Genomic DNA, 13700 nt, shown 5'->3' with positions numbered 1-13700 from the left:
GAAAATTCCAAAGATAGTGCGGCAACATGAGACTTACAAGAGCTAAGGAGAAGGGTAGAGTGCTGAAGAAACAAAGGGGAGAAAGACCATTAGCAGGAAGGTGAAAGGAGAGATTTGGAAAACAAGGATTGCCCTGTTATGCAGATAAGGTAAAGAGGACTCTCCTTTCTAGCTCTCTTCCTGGTACAAGAAGGCAGTTGTGGGGAGCTAAAGAGCTTTTCCTGAATGTGCTGGGTTTGGATTGCTTTTAACTCAAAATAAGATTCATGCCAAGGTAGCCTATCTTAGATGGGCCTCCCCAGGGTGTAACGAAGGAAACAGGCTGTTCCACGTGGGGGACGGGCAAGTAGGCAGGGCCTTAGAGGCAAGGTTAACCTTGATCCATATTGAAACAAGAGCAGGAAAGAAATGAAGAAGGGTAAGAGTGAGCACTGAGTTGGGTTCCAGGAGTGTGTGTGGGAGAGGGGAGGGCTGGTTTATAGAACATTCCATGCAGAGGAAGCTGTGTGAGAAAATAGAAGGAGGTGTGAAAGAGACTGGCATGTTTGGGAAACTGCAAACAATTCCATATGGCAGGATCACTGAATTTAAGGGGTGGGTTACATGGTTAGTAATCTGCTTAGAGAAGTAAGCCGGAATCGCATCTTTAAGGGCCTGGTATATCCAAGGCTGCAATCTGCAGTTGTGGCCATTCACTTCCAGACTTGGAACCTCTGCCCCCTGGGGTCTCCAGCCCTATTCCACAACTCTGCCTGTTTTGACCTTTTGTCTTCCCTCTTGCCATGTGTCAGAAATTCTGGGTCTCTGGTACTCCGCAGGCTCATCAATCCAGCCTCACTCCCTCCATCAACATTTCATTCCTTCTGTTATGCTATGCCCAAGCCTCTGGAGGCTTCTGACCTCTTGGAGCTATGCTTAACAGTGTTCCTGGGCTCTCTTTCCTGTCCCAAAGCATCTTCTTCCCTTGGATTCTGTCCATTTATATTCTCTGGGCTTTTTCCCCTACTCTCTGGTTGCTTCTTCTCAGTGTTCTTTGTAGGTTTCCTTCCCTTTTGGATTCCTTGGATGTTGGAGTTGGCCCTGATTCTGTTCTCACTCCTTTCTTCTTTCTCTTCCCTATGGGATTTCCCTCACTCCAATGGCTCCAGTTACTATTTTTGTGTTGGTGAAACTTAAAAATCTCTATCTCCGGTGCAGCATTGTGTCAGGTGGTGTAACCATTTGCTTGCTCAACCTCACCTTTTTAATGCCTTTTTTATTTTTTTATTTTTTTATGGTAGACATCTGTTGCATTGTTTATTTTATTTTATTTTTTTACAATACCCATTCAACTTTTAAAATTTAGTTTATTTTTTAAAATTTCTTTTCAGTGTTCCAGAATTCATTTTTTATGCACCACACCCAGTGCTCCATGCAATACATGCCCTCCAACCTACACCCTCCCAAACCCTCAGTTTGTTTCTGAGAGTCCACAGTCTCTCATGGTTAGTCTCCCCCTCCAATTTCCCCCAAGTCACTTCTCTCCATCTCCTTATGCTCCACAAATGAGTGAAACCATATGATAATTGACTCTCTCTGCTTGACTTATTTCACTCAGCATAATCTGTTTCAGTCTCTCATCCATGTTGATAAAAAAGTTGGGTATTCATCCTTTCTGATGGAGACATAATACTCCATTTATACTGGACCGAAGTCCAGTATATATGGACCACAACTTCTTTATCCATTTGTCCGTTGAAGGGCATCTTGGTTCTTTCCACAGTTTGGTGACTGTGGCCATTGCTGCTATGAACATTGGGATACAGATGGCCCTTCTTTTTACTACATCTGTATCTTTGCAGTAAATACTCAATAGTGCAATAGCAGGGTCCTAGGGAAGCTCCTCCTAAACTTAACCTTAAACTCAACATGCTGAAACTAACCTGATTTTTTTTAAACAGCTTTTTTGAAGTACAATTTATATACCAGAAAATTTTGTGGTAAGTGTCCGATTCAATAGCTTTTAATAAATTTACAAAGTTGGGAAACCATTCCACAAGAGAATTTCAGGACATTTTCCTCACCCCCAAAAGATCTCTTACCCATTTCCAAATATTCCCCGTTCCCATCCCCAGCCCCAGGCAGCCAATAATCTACTTTCTGTCTTGCGTATTAGTGGAATCACTAATACATGATCTTTTGTGTCCGACTTCTTTGACTGTAGCCTAATGCTTTTGAGCTTCACCCATATCGCAGCATGTATTGGGACTTTCCATTGCCAAATCATAATTCATTGTATGGATATATACCATATTTTGTTTACCCATTCACCAATACACACATTTGGAATTTCCACTTTTTGGCTATTATGAACAGTGTTGCTATTTGCTATGAACAGTCTTGCTATCCACATAATGTGTGGACAGCCTTTGTCTACATGTTTTTTATCTCTTGGGTTATATATAGGAGTGCATTGCTAGGTCATATGGAACATTTATGTTTAACTTTTTAAAAAAATAGCCGAAGTGTTTCTGTTAAGAAACAGCCAAACTGTTCTCCAAGTGACCTTGCTATTTTTACTCATCACCTCCTAGGGATTTCTACTTCAATTAATGGCTACACCATTCATCCAATGAATACTCCAGAACCTTGGAACTCCTTTTTTATTCCTCCTTCTCCTTATCCCCAAATTCCATTACTCATCAAGTCTAGTCAATTCTACTTCCCAATTCTATCTCTAGACCCATCGCCTAATCTTTGCCTTCGCTATGACTGTCCTAACTCACGCCACTGTTATTTTCTGCTTTAGGAATCTCCTCATTCTTCTGCCTGTCTCACCTTCTATAATCCAGTCATTAAAAAAAAAAAAAAAAAAAAGGCTGTGAAACATTTGATATGTGCAAAAAATCTGAACCATTATAAATAAATAATTTATAAAGCATAACAATAGAGTGAAAGCCTTATGGGTCTACTACCATCCAGCATAACCATTGCTAACACTTTACCATTGCCAGCACTGCAGATGTGCCCCATGAGCTCTACTCCACCCAATTATTCTTCAGTGGCTCCTTATTGTTCTTAGGATAAAGTCCAGACTTGCTATTTTAGCTTTGTAAGTTTTTCATAAGTTTTGAAATCCTTTCCCAGGGACTAATTATCTACCCACCCCATTCTTTTCTTTCAGATTCTACCATTCAAAATCATCTTCCCTGCCCTCCCTTGGACCACTCGGCATTTTTCATGTCCCAGCTCCCATCACTTGGCATTCGCAGTTGTTCATTTGTCTGTTTTTCCCAACCCCTAGCTCTGGGACGCAGAGGCCTGGTCTGTCTTGCCATTGTATCTCCAAGGTTTTGCATGGTGCTTGGCACACAGTAGGTACTCAGAGAGCATTTTTTGAGTATTTAAAGGAAAGTGATTTCCATACATCCAGATAAAGATGGCTGATAGATATTTGGAGCTCAAGAGAAAGGTCTAGGCTAGAGATACTGATTTGGGAGAATTAACTCTTTGTCAGTAAAATTAAAACTGTAGGACTCAATGAGACTGCCAGGGACAGGGTGAAGGGTACAAAGTGGGGATAGTACACTAACATTTATGGGTCAGGCAGAAGGGGAGAGCCAGCGAAGGAGAGCAAGAAGGACCAGGAAGCAGGATGACATGAGAAAACAGGTAGTCTGTGGGGGAAGAGAATCTCAATGAGATGGGAGAAGCACAGCTTTGAAGTTTTGGAAGGTCGAGGAGGATGATAAAGTGCCAAGGATAGGTTGGGTCTTGCATACAGGAGTCCCTAGAGACTGTGTCAGAAGGTTCTGGGGAGCTAAAGCCAGAATGCTATGGGGTGGAGAATAAAGCACATGAAGAGCAATGAGTTAAGCTTCCATTCAAATGTTTTTGAGCAACTTTTCTGTGCCAGACCCTGTGCTAGGCTGAGTGTATGTTCAGCTCCTTAGAAAAATCCAAGAGTCCACAGACAGGTATGATGTACAGGCTCTGGAAGAGGGGACTCCAGAGGGTACAGAGAGCGTGGATATTGAACCCTTTGTCTTCCACTTCCAAATTCAGGGAGCTCCTCAGCCTAAGGTGTTCCTTTCCTTTGAGTTTTGGGAGGCAGATGGATGTGCAGCTCCCGTTCATCCATATCTCTTGGCGGAGCTGGAGGAAGGAGGGGAGGAAAAACTCCTTAAGGACTCCTTTTCCTCGGGCTTGACTACAGTATGTACCTCTCACTGTCATTTCTGCCTCGTCCTGCTCCCTCCTGATCTTTATATATTCACACACGTAAGGCAAGTAAGTCTTTCCCCCTTTGGTTGACTTTTCCATTGCCCATCTGACCCAGAGGGTTCAGGAAGTTCTGGAAGGGCTTGGAAACCACCCCAGGGGAAACATGACCTCATAGGAATGGAATGAGTTTTTAGGTTTGGGAAACTAAGCGATTTAACAGGCTTTTGCCAGCAGAGGGAGCCCCAGGGCTGGGAGAGAAAGATCCGACCGCAGGGTTTAAAATGCGATGGGGGCTCGTTTCGGGCGATGTTTTTAGCAGTCCAGAGGTATTTATGGGTTAAGTTCAGATAACAGGGGATGAAAGAGAGAGGGAGGGAGAAGGATAGCTTCATAATACATTGACATGTACACAGAAGCGCGCGCGCGGGTGCGCGCGCACACACACAGACACATCACATTTCCCGCCCCCTGACCCCTCCCTAGACGCACTCACAATTTCGGCTTCCAGTCCAGTGGTTGCTGCACCTTTGCTGTGCAACTGAATCATCTGGGGGAACTAGGGGCAGGTTTCCAGGCCCCCTCAAGGCCGGTGGAATCAGAACCGGCAAGGGCAGGACCTAGGCATCTGTATTTTTACAAAGCTCCTCAGGCGATTCTGAAGTGAATGTGGAGAGACTGGTGAGCTGCTCTGGGTAATTAGGTAAATACTTTAACTATAGCTTGTTCGAGACTTAATTTAAAGGCTCCAGGCATCAACATGTTGACAGCTAGCTAGAATGGAATCCGAGGGAGACCGCTGTTAGGACTGAGCCATTTTCGCTCTTATTTTCTTTTTTTAATAATTTTTGTTTATTAATATAATACAAGAGGAGGGTTTAAAAAGTCACATGGCACCAAATGGGTTATAATGAATAACAGCGATCCTTGTTCCTCCCTTCCCCGTGCCCTAGTCTCATTCAAAGGCAATCACTGGTTTAAATCTTACTTTTTCCTCCCTCTGGGAATCAACTCCATATTTTTAAACAATATCTTTTCATAGCTGTTTCTTGATTTTGCAATTTTAGAAATTGTGCATTTGATTACCTACTAAGGAATATTAGGACTTTGCTTTTTCTTACAAGGCTCACATGCTCATTTCCTGCCTTTTAGATTCCTAGAACCATAATAGCACAATTTTTAATTAAATCAATAGTCGGTGTTTATATTATTATGATCAATTGTTTACAGCACAGCAGTATAATATACCGTGATTGCATTTCTTTTTTTCTCTCCCCTTTCCTCCTGGAGTTAATAATCCCCTCATTTTTGTTTTCTTACTGAGTCATCCATATTTTCCAAATGCTCTGATAAGAGCTCTACAACTCAAATAAATTGGTCAATTTCATTGAATAATCTAATTTTTTTCTTTGGAGGCATCCCTCCTGGAGCCCCAAGTCATTCTGTTCCAGTATGAACTGGGAGCTTGACAAGCTGTTATCTAGGACTTTCCCTTTGCTGACCACCTGGGAACTCAGCCTTTTTTCTCTCTTGGCTCACTTCCTTATGAATGGTAGAGAAATGTTTTTGACACCTTGGATGCAGGAGTGATATTTCACATTGAACATCTTTATGTGGCATGAATCCATCAGACGTTGGCCAGGTAAACCCCAGTGAGGCAGCTCTGTCTGCTTGTTTAGTTTATATTCCCCTCCACTCAGTTTGTCTGGGTAAGGATTTCAGACTGAAGGTGATTTTCTCTTGGAATTGGAAGACTGGGCTGAACTGCATTTCAGTTTCTAGCTCCAGTATTATTCACTGAGAAGTCCAATTGCTCTCTGGATTCCTAATCCTTGATTTGTGAAGTGTTTTTCTTCTCTTTAGAACTTCAGGGATCCCTTTATTCCTGGGGTTCTAGCATTTCTAATAATGTACTTTGTGGAGAGGCACTTTTTTTCCCTTCCACTCATTGTTTTGGGCACCTAGTGGATCTTTTCAATGTGGAAATTCAAATCTTTCATCATGGGAAATTTTGGAGAAATTATCTTTTTATTAATGTATTCCCCTCCACCTTCTCTTGTTCTCTTCTTGGAATTCTTATTAGAAGATGTCAGGGAACTTGGACTTACCCCGTAGGGTTTTATTCTTGTCCCTTCATCTCCCTTTTGGTCCTACTTTCCAGGAGATTCTGTCAATTCTATCTTCCAGTGCTTCATTTTAATTTTGAAATTTCTAGTTGTATTTTTATTTTAAAAAGCTCTTTCTTGGGGCGCCCGGGTGGCTCAGTGGGTTAAGCCTCTCCCTTCAGCTTGGGTTGTGATCTCAGGGTCCTGGGATCAAGCCTTGGCGTCCGCATTGGGCTCTCTGCTTCAGTGGGGGAGGCTGCTTCTGCCTCTCTCTCTCTGCCTGCCTCTCTGTTTACTTGTGATCTGTCAAATAAATAAATAAAATCTTAAAAAAAAAAAAAAAAAAGCTCTTTCTTGGGATGCCTGGATGACATAGTTGGTTCAAGTGTCTGCCTCTTGTTTTGAGCTCAGGTTGTGCTCTCAGGATTGTGGGATCAAGCCCAGCATAGGGCTGGCTCCCCACTCAGCACAGAGTTTGTTTGTGATGTTCTCCCTCTCTTCTCTACTCCTCCCCTCCCACTCTCTCTTAAATAAATAACTGAATCTTTAAAAAAAAAAAAGCTCTTGTTCTCCAGTAATTTTTTTTTTTTTTTGGAACAGTGGCTTCCTGATCTTTATGCATGGTTGCCCTGTCTTCTTTTACCTCTGGGAAAATTTTAATGTTGTGTTGGCTTTTGTTGTTAATGATTTCCTCTGCTCTCTGGATTACTTTGTTGGAGTCTCCATCTTCAATGCCAGAGACTTTCATTCCATGCTTAGAGCCCGTTCCTTGGCTGTTGGAAGCTTTGGGTGTGAGGGCAGGGCTTGTCAATTGCTGGATTCTGCCGGAGGGTAATCCAGAGAGTGCTTGGCAGTGTCATTGAGGGACCCCCAAATGTCAGTGTCTGTGGTCTTCTTTCTACAGGGCACTTTCTACAAGGAGGCATCTTGGATTCTTCTGCCCTAGTGCAGGCTTGAGTAGGATGAAGGATAAACTGCGCTGTTCCTGGTCCGGGAGCTGAGCCAGGGCAAGGGGCTGGGGAATCTCATCTTTCAGAACTGAATCTTTCTCTAATCCCTCTGTTTCTCCCTCTGTGCCTACCCCACCCCGTGCTGTGCCCGGCGTCCCTGAGCCTGGTGCCTCTTTGACCAGTATTTCCAGAAAATCGATTTCCCTTTTTCACTGGGGGGCAAGAGAGGGACTCTGGAGTGTCTCCTATTTCCCCTACTCCCCACCCCCATCTCTGGGGCTGTGTGCTGAGATGCCTGATAGCCCGATCCCTGACACTCTCCTGCACTCTTTGGCCTCTCGTGGGCTTCCCATCATGGGCCCTTGGGCTTCAGCAGTCTCTTTGCATAGCAGTGTCAGCTTTGCATAGTCACTTATCACTCATCCATCCACTTTTCATCTTCCAAACAGTGTTGACATCTCTCATCTGCCGTTGTTTCTATTCCAGTTCTCCTTGTCCTTGTGGTTTATAGCATGTAAATTCTTCTACTGTGCTCAGTGCATTTTATCAGGAAGCAGAAATTAATGTTTGTTCAACCGCCACATTTAATCCTAAATAGCTTTTTTGAGTAGCTGGTCAGGCTTGACATGATGGGAAGCTTATAATAGTCACATCTGTTTCCCCCGAGTTATTCGAGACTCAGGCACATGGAAATGAAATGTTCATTAAATCATTTTAATGGAAGAACACGAGGGGAAATATTTCATTTGTTCATTCATCCCGTTCACCCCCCCAAACATTTAACGAGTACGAGCATATGCCCAGACTGTGCTAGGTGCCAGAAAATAAAATCTGAGCAATATTTGGTATCTTCCTTCAAAGAAATTATAATTAATTATAGGGAAGGTAGGCAGGTAAGTCAAAGCTCACAATAACATAATAATAATATGCTATCATAGGGGTGTTTGCAAAGGGTGCTGTAGGAATACAGAGTAGGGTGTCCAAATCAGTCCAGATGCTGGGAAAGGCTCCTGGGAGGAGGTGGCCCTGAAGCTAAGTTTTGAAGGAGAAATACAACTAACCGAGATGAGGAAGATGGGCAAAGGGCAACCCCAATAGAGGGGACTGTGTGTGTTCAGGCAAGGAGTCTAGAGATAGCATGACATGGCAGAGGAACCTCAAGTAGGTTGAAATGGCTGGAGAAGGGTCCCTGCTGGGGAGTGGCCCAAGTAAGAGCCTAACGGTCACTGACTATAAATATCTACATTAGTCCAGAGCGTGAGCCTGGGCCGACTGGTGAGAGATACAGAAATAATAATATCCTATTCCCTCTGTGAATTTGAGCCAATTTTAAAAATGTTATTTGTAAAATGAGGATACTCATTTAATGACATTACATAAAGAAATGACACAAAATGCTGGGTCCGTGGCAGGAATTTAAAATATTCTAGTTGTCTCCTGACAAACCTGCCTTCAATCTTTCCTCTCTCATTCTCTTTCTCTCTCTCTAGTCCCCTAACAGTTATAAAACAGATTCTGGAAAAGCTTAACTCTTAGGAAACTCTTTCCTTCTCTCCCATTCTGCTAGGCAGGGGATTACTTAAGCATCTTTTAACTGAGTATTTTTTTAATCAGCAGATGCGGTGTTTATGAGTTCTTGGGTGTCTGGGGCACCTTCCTGTAAAGTCTGGGTGTCTTTTTAAGTGCCCTAGGGTGAGACCCGGAGAAATGAATTCCAGTCTCCTCTCCACCACTAACATATATGTGACCTTGAGCAAGGCCCTTTCTCTGTCCTGGCTCTGATCCCCTCAGCTGGCAAACAAGAGGAATTAAATTAGATTACCTTTAAGGTTTATTCCAGCTCAGTAATTGGATGCAGGGAGCTTTTGGTTGTACCGATACTAATATAAAGAGCGAGGTAGGATTTTTGGATTTTTACTTTCATATCATCTATTTTTCCTATCATATGATATTTTCATATATCATGAAGAGGGAAAGGCAATTCTTTTCCAGTCTTGGCAAGCAGGCAGAAGTGGGATTCCTCACTTCTTACCTCTCCTACCTTCCCGCCCTTTCAGCTTCCGACGGATTTACTCACACAAACCCCAAAAAGAAATGCTGGCACAAAACAAAACAAAACAAAACAAAAACACAAAAACCAAAAATAACCCTTCCAATGTGTCCTTCTGAATTGTTCTGCACTGTTGGGAAAGTTGGGGGAGCTGGGACTCTTAAAAACCAACTGTTGTGAAAACACATCATCATCGTGTATAGTCCCGGTCCAAAGCCCGAGTCCAGCTGTTTTAATCGCCCCAAGTGACTGCATGGGCCAACGACAACCTTCTGGTTGGTCTGGTCGATCCATGGCAAGTGAGGGTTTGGGTAAATCGTGGGGGTGGGGAATGGCATTTCCTGTTCCCCTTGGGTTTCTCTAACTGACCAGAAGGAAGTGCCTTGGAATTCTCCCTGAACAGGCCCTTTTTAAGGCTCAGAGGGTCTGTACCCTGAGCAGTCAGCCTGGATTGGGGGTAAGGTACAAGAGAACAGCACATGCAGAATTTTGATTGACACCTTTTGGCCTCCCTTGGTCTGTTGAACCAGACTTCTTGCGATATAATGGAGCCTCCCTTGAGGCTCCAGGTTTCAATACTAATAATATTGGGGGGTCCGATGACTGGCTGTAGCCTGCAGATATCGGCGTTCTCAGCAATTCCCAACACACAGCCTGGTGTTTGTGCTCGGTCATCGGTTGAAAGCCAATTTTTAAAAAAATGCTTACGACCTGCAATCTTTGTACAATTTTAAAAGAACAGGCAGACCTTTTAGAACTATTTTTGCAACTTTTTGTTCCAACTTTACTTTCTGCCCCAAAATGATCAGAATGCTCCCAGTGCCAGTAACAGACATCCCGTTCCATCTGCGTCTTATCATATCTTCCCTCCTACACATTGCAAATCTCATCGGGCATTTTTTTTTTTTTTTGACCAGCATTGACATTGAAATCTCTCTTCAGCCCAGACCTCCAGTTTATTCCAATAGATGCATTATTTCAATAGCAGTTTTCTGGGGGTCTACTGTGTACTAGGCCCCGGAACAAATAATGATGCTATTATATATAATGTGATTTTAAAAAGTCTTACCTTGAGGTTTCAACCAAATTTGACTTCTTTTAATTGATCTCCTGTTTCCTTTTGCTTCTTTTCTCCCTTTCCCTCCTCCTCTGCCTTCCCTTCTGTTTCATCTCTCTCTTTCCCTGCGGTTTCCCACTCTTTGGGGAGGGGCAAGATTTCCTGCTCCGAAGTTGGTTGGTTTCTGGGAGGAGCCAGAAGACCTGCTTTGGGCCTGGAACCAGCTGGTCTGCCACCTGATACAAGAAGGTGAAACCCAGGCCAAGGAAGAAGGGCCTTCTGCTAGGACAGAGCTTGCGGCTGGGAGGTGCTGAGAGAGGAGCCCTAAAGGGAAGCCAGAGCGGACCAGTGGGTCAGTCCTGGCAAGCAGGCCCAGGGGTTCAGGGCTCTCCAAGGGACAGAGCACCCCAGGCTGGAAGTATTGAAAGGGGTTCTGGTTGCCCTGGAGACTTAGCCATTACTATTATTACTGTTGTTAGCTCTACACAGGCCAGAGGCACAAAGGCAGAGCCCCTGTCCCACCCTCAGCAAAAGCTCTTTGCTTCAGCTCAGATCCCTGGCTTTGCCTCAGGGGGAGATACTGAAACAAGAACTGGGTTTGAGTACATTCTCCTTCCCCACCGGAGGAGACTTTAGGATCCCGTGTACTCCGTGAGACGTGTGTATCTGCACATTTTTCAATTATGAACTCCTCAGGGAGTCATCTAAGTGACAAAAACAATTACGGTGATCACATCAATAGGAGCAGGGAGTAGACAGTGGAGGGGAAGTCAGGAGCCTGCCGTGAGATCCAGGTGGGGTAGGGGTTCCCAGTCATTCCAGCCTGATTCACACCAATTAATGATGGAAGCTCATTCCTCAGTTTAGAGGTTTCGTTCTTTTGGACTAAGGCATGGACAACAGTGTGCCCATACAATGTTCACTGTCTTTATCCATTTATTTATTCACCATTCAACAGATATTTAATGAGCACTTACTCCATGCCGGGCACTAGGGTAGAAGCTGGGAGTAGAGGGTTAGCCAAGCTAGACATGGGCCCACCCTGAGGACGGGTATAATTGACATGGTCGCACGGTGGTGTCTGAGATCTGGGAACAGAAATTTAGAGGAAGGGCTGGAATTGTTGGGTGCTAATGTCTCCCTTGAAACTGCATCACTGGATAGATTTTGGTTCATCATCTTTCTCTTTCTTAGTCAAATGGGACATTGTTTCTTTCAGCAGTGTTTCTCCTTGCGATAACTAACTGTAAGTATCCCTCTCTAGAGGCTCCCAATTCTTAGAGGATAGACTTTTTAGTTCTGTTTTTCTTTCAGGGGACAGTTGTTTTATCTAGAGAACCATAATTCCTATTGATTTCTAGCTTATTTACTTTCTAAGTCCCTCTGAAAATGCTTAGACCCAAATCGGACATTCAGGATTTCAATTATTTTTTCCTCTCATTAAATCTCCTAATTTATATTTGAGCCCATTAAAAGAAAGAAAAGAGAACTGAAAAAGACTAGTCTCCTTTATTTCAACTGTTGGGTCTACTCCAGCATACTCTTTGAAAATTTCCTGAAGTCTGTTTTCATTTTTATTTAATTTATAATTTTGAATCCTCGTCCACCGTCCCTTGGAAAGAAAGGCTTCTGGAATTATCTTTTGTACTGTATTTTCTATTTTTTCTTGCTCTCTTTAGGCACTTTTTCCTTTCATTTTACATGGCTGAATTATTTCAACTTCTCCCTTCTTCCCTGCTGCTTTTATGTATTTTTTTCCAGCTGTAGTACTAAGGATTAATTGAACTACTTGGTACAAGTCTGTAGCCCAGAGCAATACGTACCTAATAAAATCCTATTTAACAAATGTTTACCCAACTTCTTTAGGTCTAGAAAAATCTTTAATTATAACTCTTAATATGGCTCTAGACCAGGGCTTAAATTAGGTCTTTTTTTAAAAAAAAATTCAATGTATTTAAGTCGAGAAATGAAACAAACAAAAATCCCTCAAAACAGTTCACCCAGCTTCTCTACGACTGCTTTCTGGTTTAGCAAGGTTGCAATATGATTGCTTTTTTTCCCGAGAAAATTCTGATGAAAGGATGGCTCATCTAAAAGATCAAGCAAAGATGAGTGGAAAAAGAGTAAAATGAAATAAGGGTGGGTTTCAGAAGGCACGAGTCCTTGAGAGAGACCATAGTGGAATTAGAATTTTGTTATTTAGGCCTCAGCATATGAATTAAAGAAGCAAACTATTGATTCTTTTGATTTCTGGAGTCCTGCTTAACCTGTATTAGTTTATTCTGGGGTTTTCTCTTAAATGAATTAATTTACTGATTTTGACATGTTGAAGTTCCTCCATGATGGCCATTGTTCTAACTCAAAGGTTTTGTCCTTTATCAAAGTAAGCATAAGAGTTAGGATTACAGTGCAGCTTTACATGGGAAGGAGGAGTTCTTCTAAGAGGAGTTTGCAATTTTGACATAGAAGAACCCAGAAAGACAAAAGAGGCTGTTTAGCAACAGTGTGTGCTTGCAAGTGGTATCTTGCATGCCCTTCCTAAGCAGAGGTTAGGAAAGGGCCATGCAATCCAATGACCTGACAATGTTTGACCCTGGAATATAGACTGAAAGTGTATTCCTTCACACATTGACAAGACAGAGCATGCTTTCCTGTAAGTTTTGTAGGAGATCCAAAGCTAAGTTTGGCCAATTACCTTTTCCTAAATTGGGCACCAGTCTAATGGATCTCCAGCTATGATCCCCTAGGTCAACTTGGATTGGATTAGTGATTTATTGGGCCATTCCCTTTGGAACACTCCCTTATACATATATCAGAAATAAGGTATTCCAGAACGAAACAAAAACACAGAAGACAAGACATTACCATATAGACAAACAAAAACAAAAGTAAGGTGAGCAGCAGGGGAATAAGCAGTTTAATGACACAAATAGTTATCAAATGATATACCTCCACACAAAGGGTCTAATGACATATATGAGACCGATGTCAGTGGTAGACTCAGTGGTAGACCTCCTAAAAAAATATCTAATGACCTTATGCAAAGGCCTAGGTATGATTATTTATCAGCATCTACACCCATCCACTAAAATATCTAGTTACTTTGTACAAAGACTGATGATTTTATAGAGGCCTACTTGGTTACAAATCATAGAAGTGGTGAGAACTCAGTTGAAACCACTGGAGTTCAGACAGTCCTTGGGACTGACTTAGCTGGCAGCAGGTATGAAGGGCAAATAGAGTTTGGGTACAAGGAACCTAGGAATCATACTTGTTGGGTTTTGGGAAACACAAAATTCAGAGATTGGCATACTTTCTCAGGCTTAAGTGGGCGGACA

At 42.7% G+C, this 13700-nt stretch overlaps 2 protein-coding genes across 12 annotated transcripts in view; one reads left to right on the top strand and one right to left on the bottom strand.

Moving 5' to 3' along the window:
- Positions 1-10518, bottom strand: part of HSD11B1 (hydroxysteroid 11-beta dehydrogenase 1) — a 64355-nt gene extending 53837 nt beyond the window's left edge. For 2 of the 4 annotated variants that reach the window (XM_082701820.1, XM_082701825.1), the window contains exon 1: positions 10375-10517. The gene's annotated coding sequence lies outside the window, so the exon portion shown is untranslated. Of the gene's footprint in view, positions 1-4696; positions 4781-10374 lie in introns of those variants that run through there. The other 2 variants (XM_082701821.1, XM_082701822.1) reach the window with 2 other exon arrangements.
- The window catches only part of LAMB3 (laminin subunit beta 3), a 171173-nt gene that overhangs the window by 88992 nt on the left and 68481 nt on the right, over positions 1-13700 (top strand). Inside the window, exon 1 of one of the 8 annotated variants that reach the window (XM_082701787.1) lies at positions 4767-4903. The exons of the other annotated variants lie outside the window; for them this stretch is intronic. The gene's annotated coding sequence lies outside the window, so the exon portion shown is untranslated. Of the gene's footprint in view, positions 1-4766; positions 4904-13700 lie in introns of those variants that run through there. 8 annotated transcript variants of the gene reach the window in all.

Source organism: Mustela nivalis (genome assembly GCF_964662115.1).
Source record: "Mustela nivalis genome assembly, chromosome: 16".
Taxonomy (NCBI): Eukaryota; Metazoa; Chordata; class Mammalia; order Carnivora; family Mustelidae; genus Mustela; species Mustela nivalis.
This window is presented reverse-complemented; position numbering and strand designations above follow the sequence as displayed.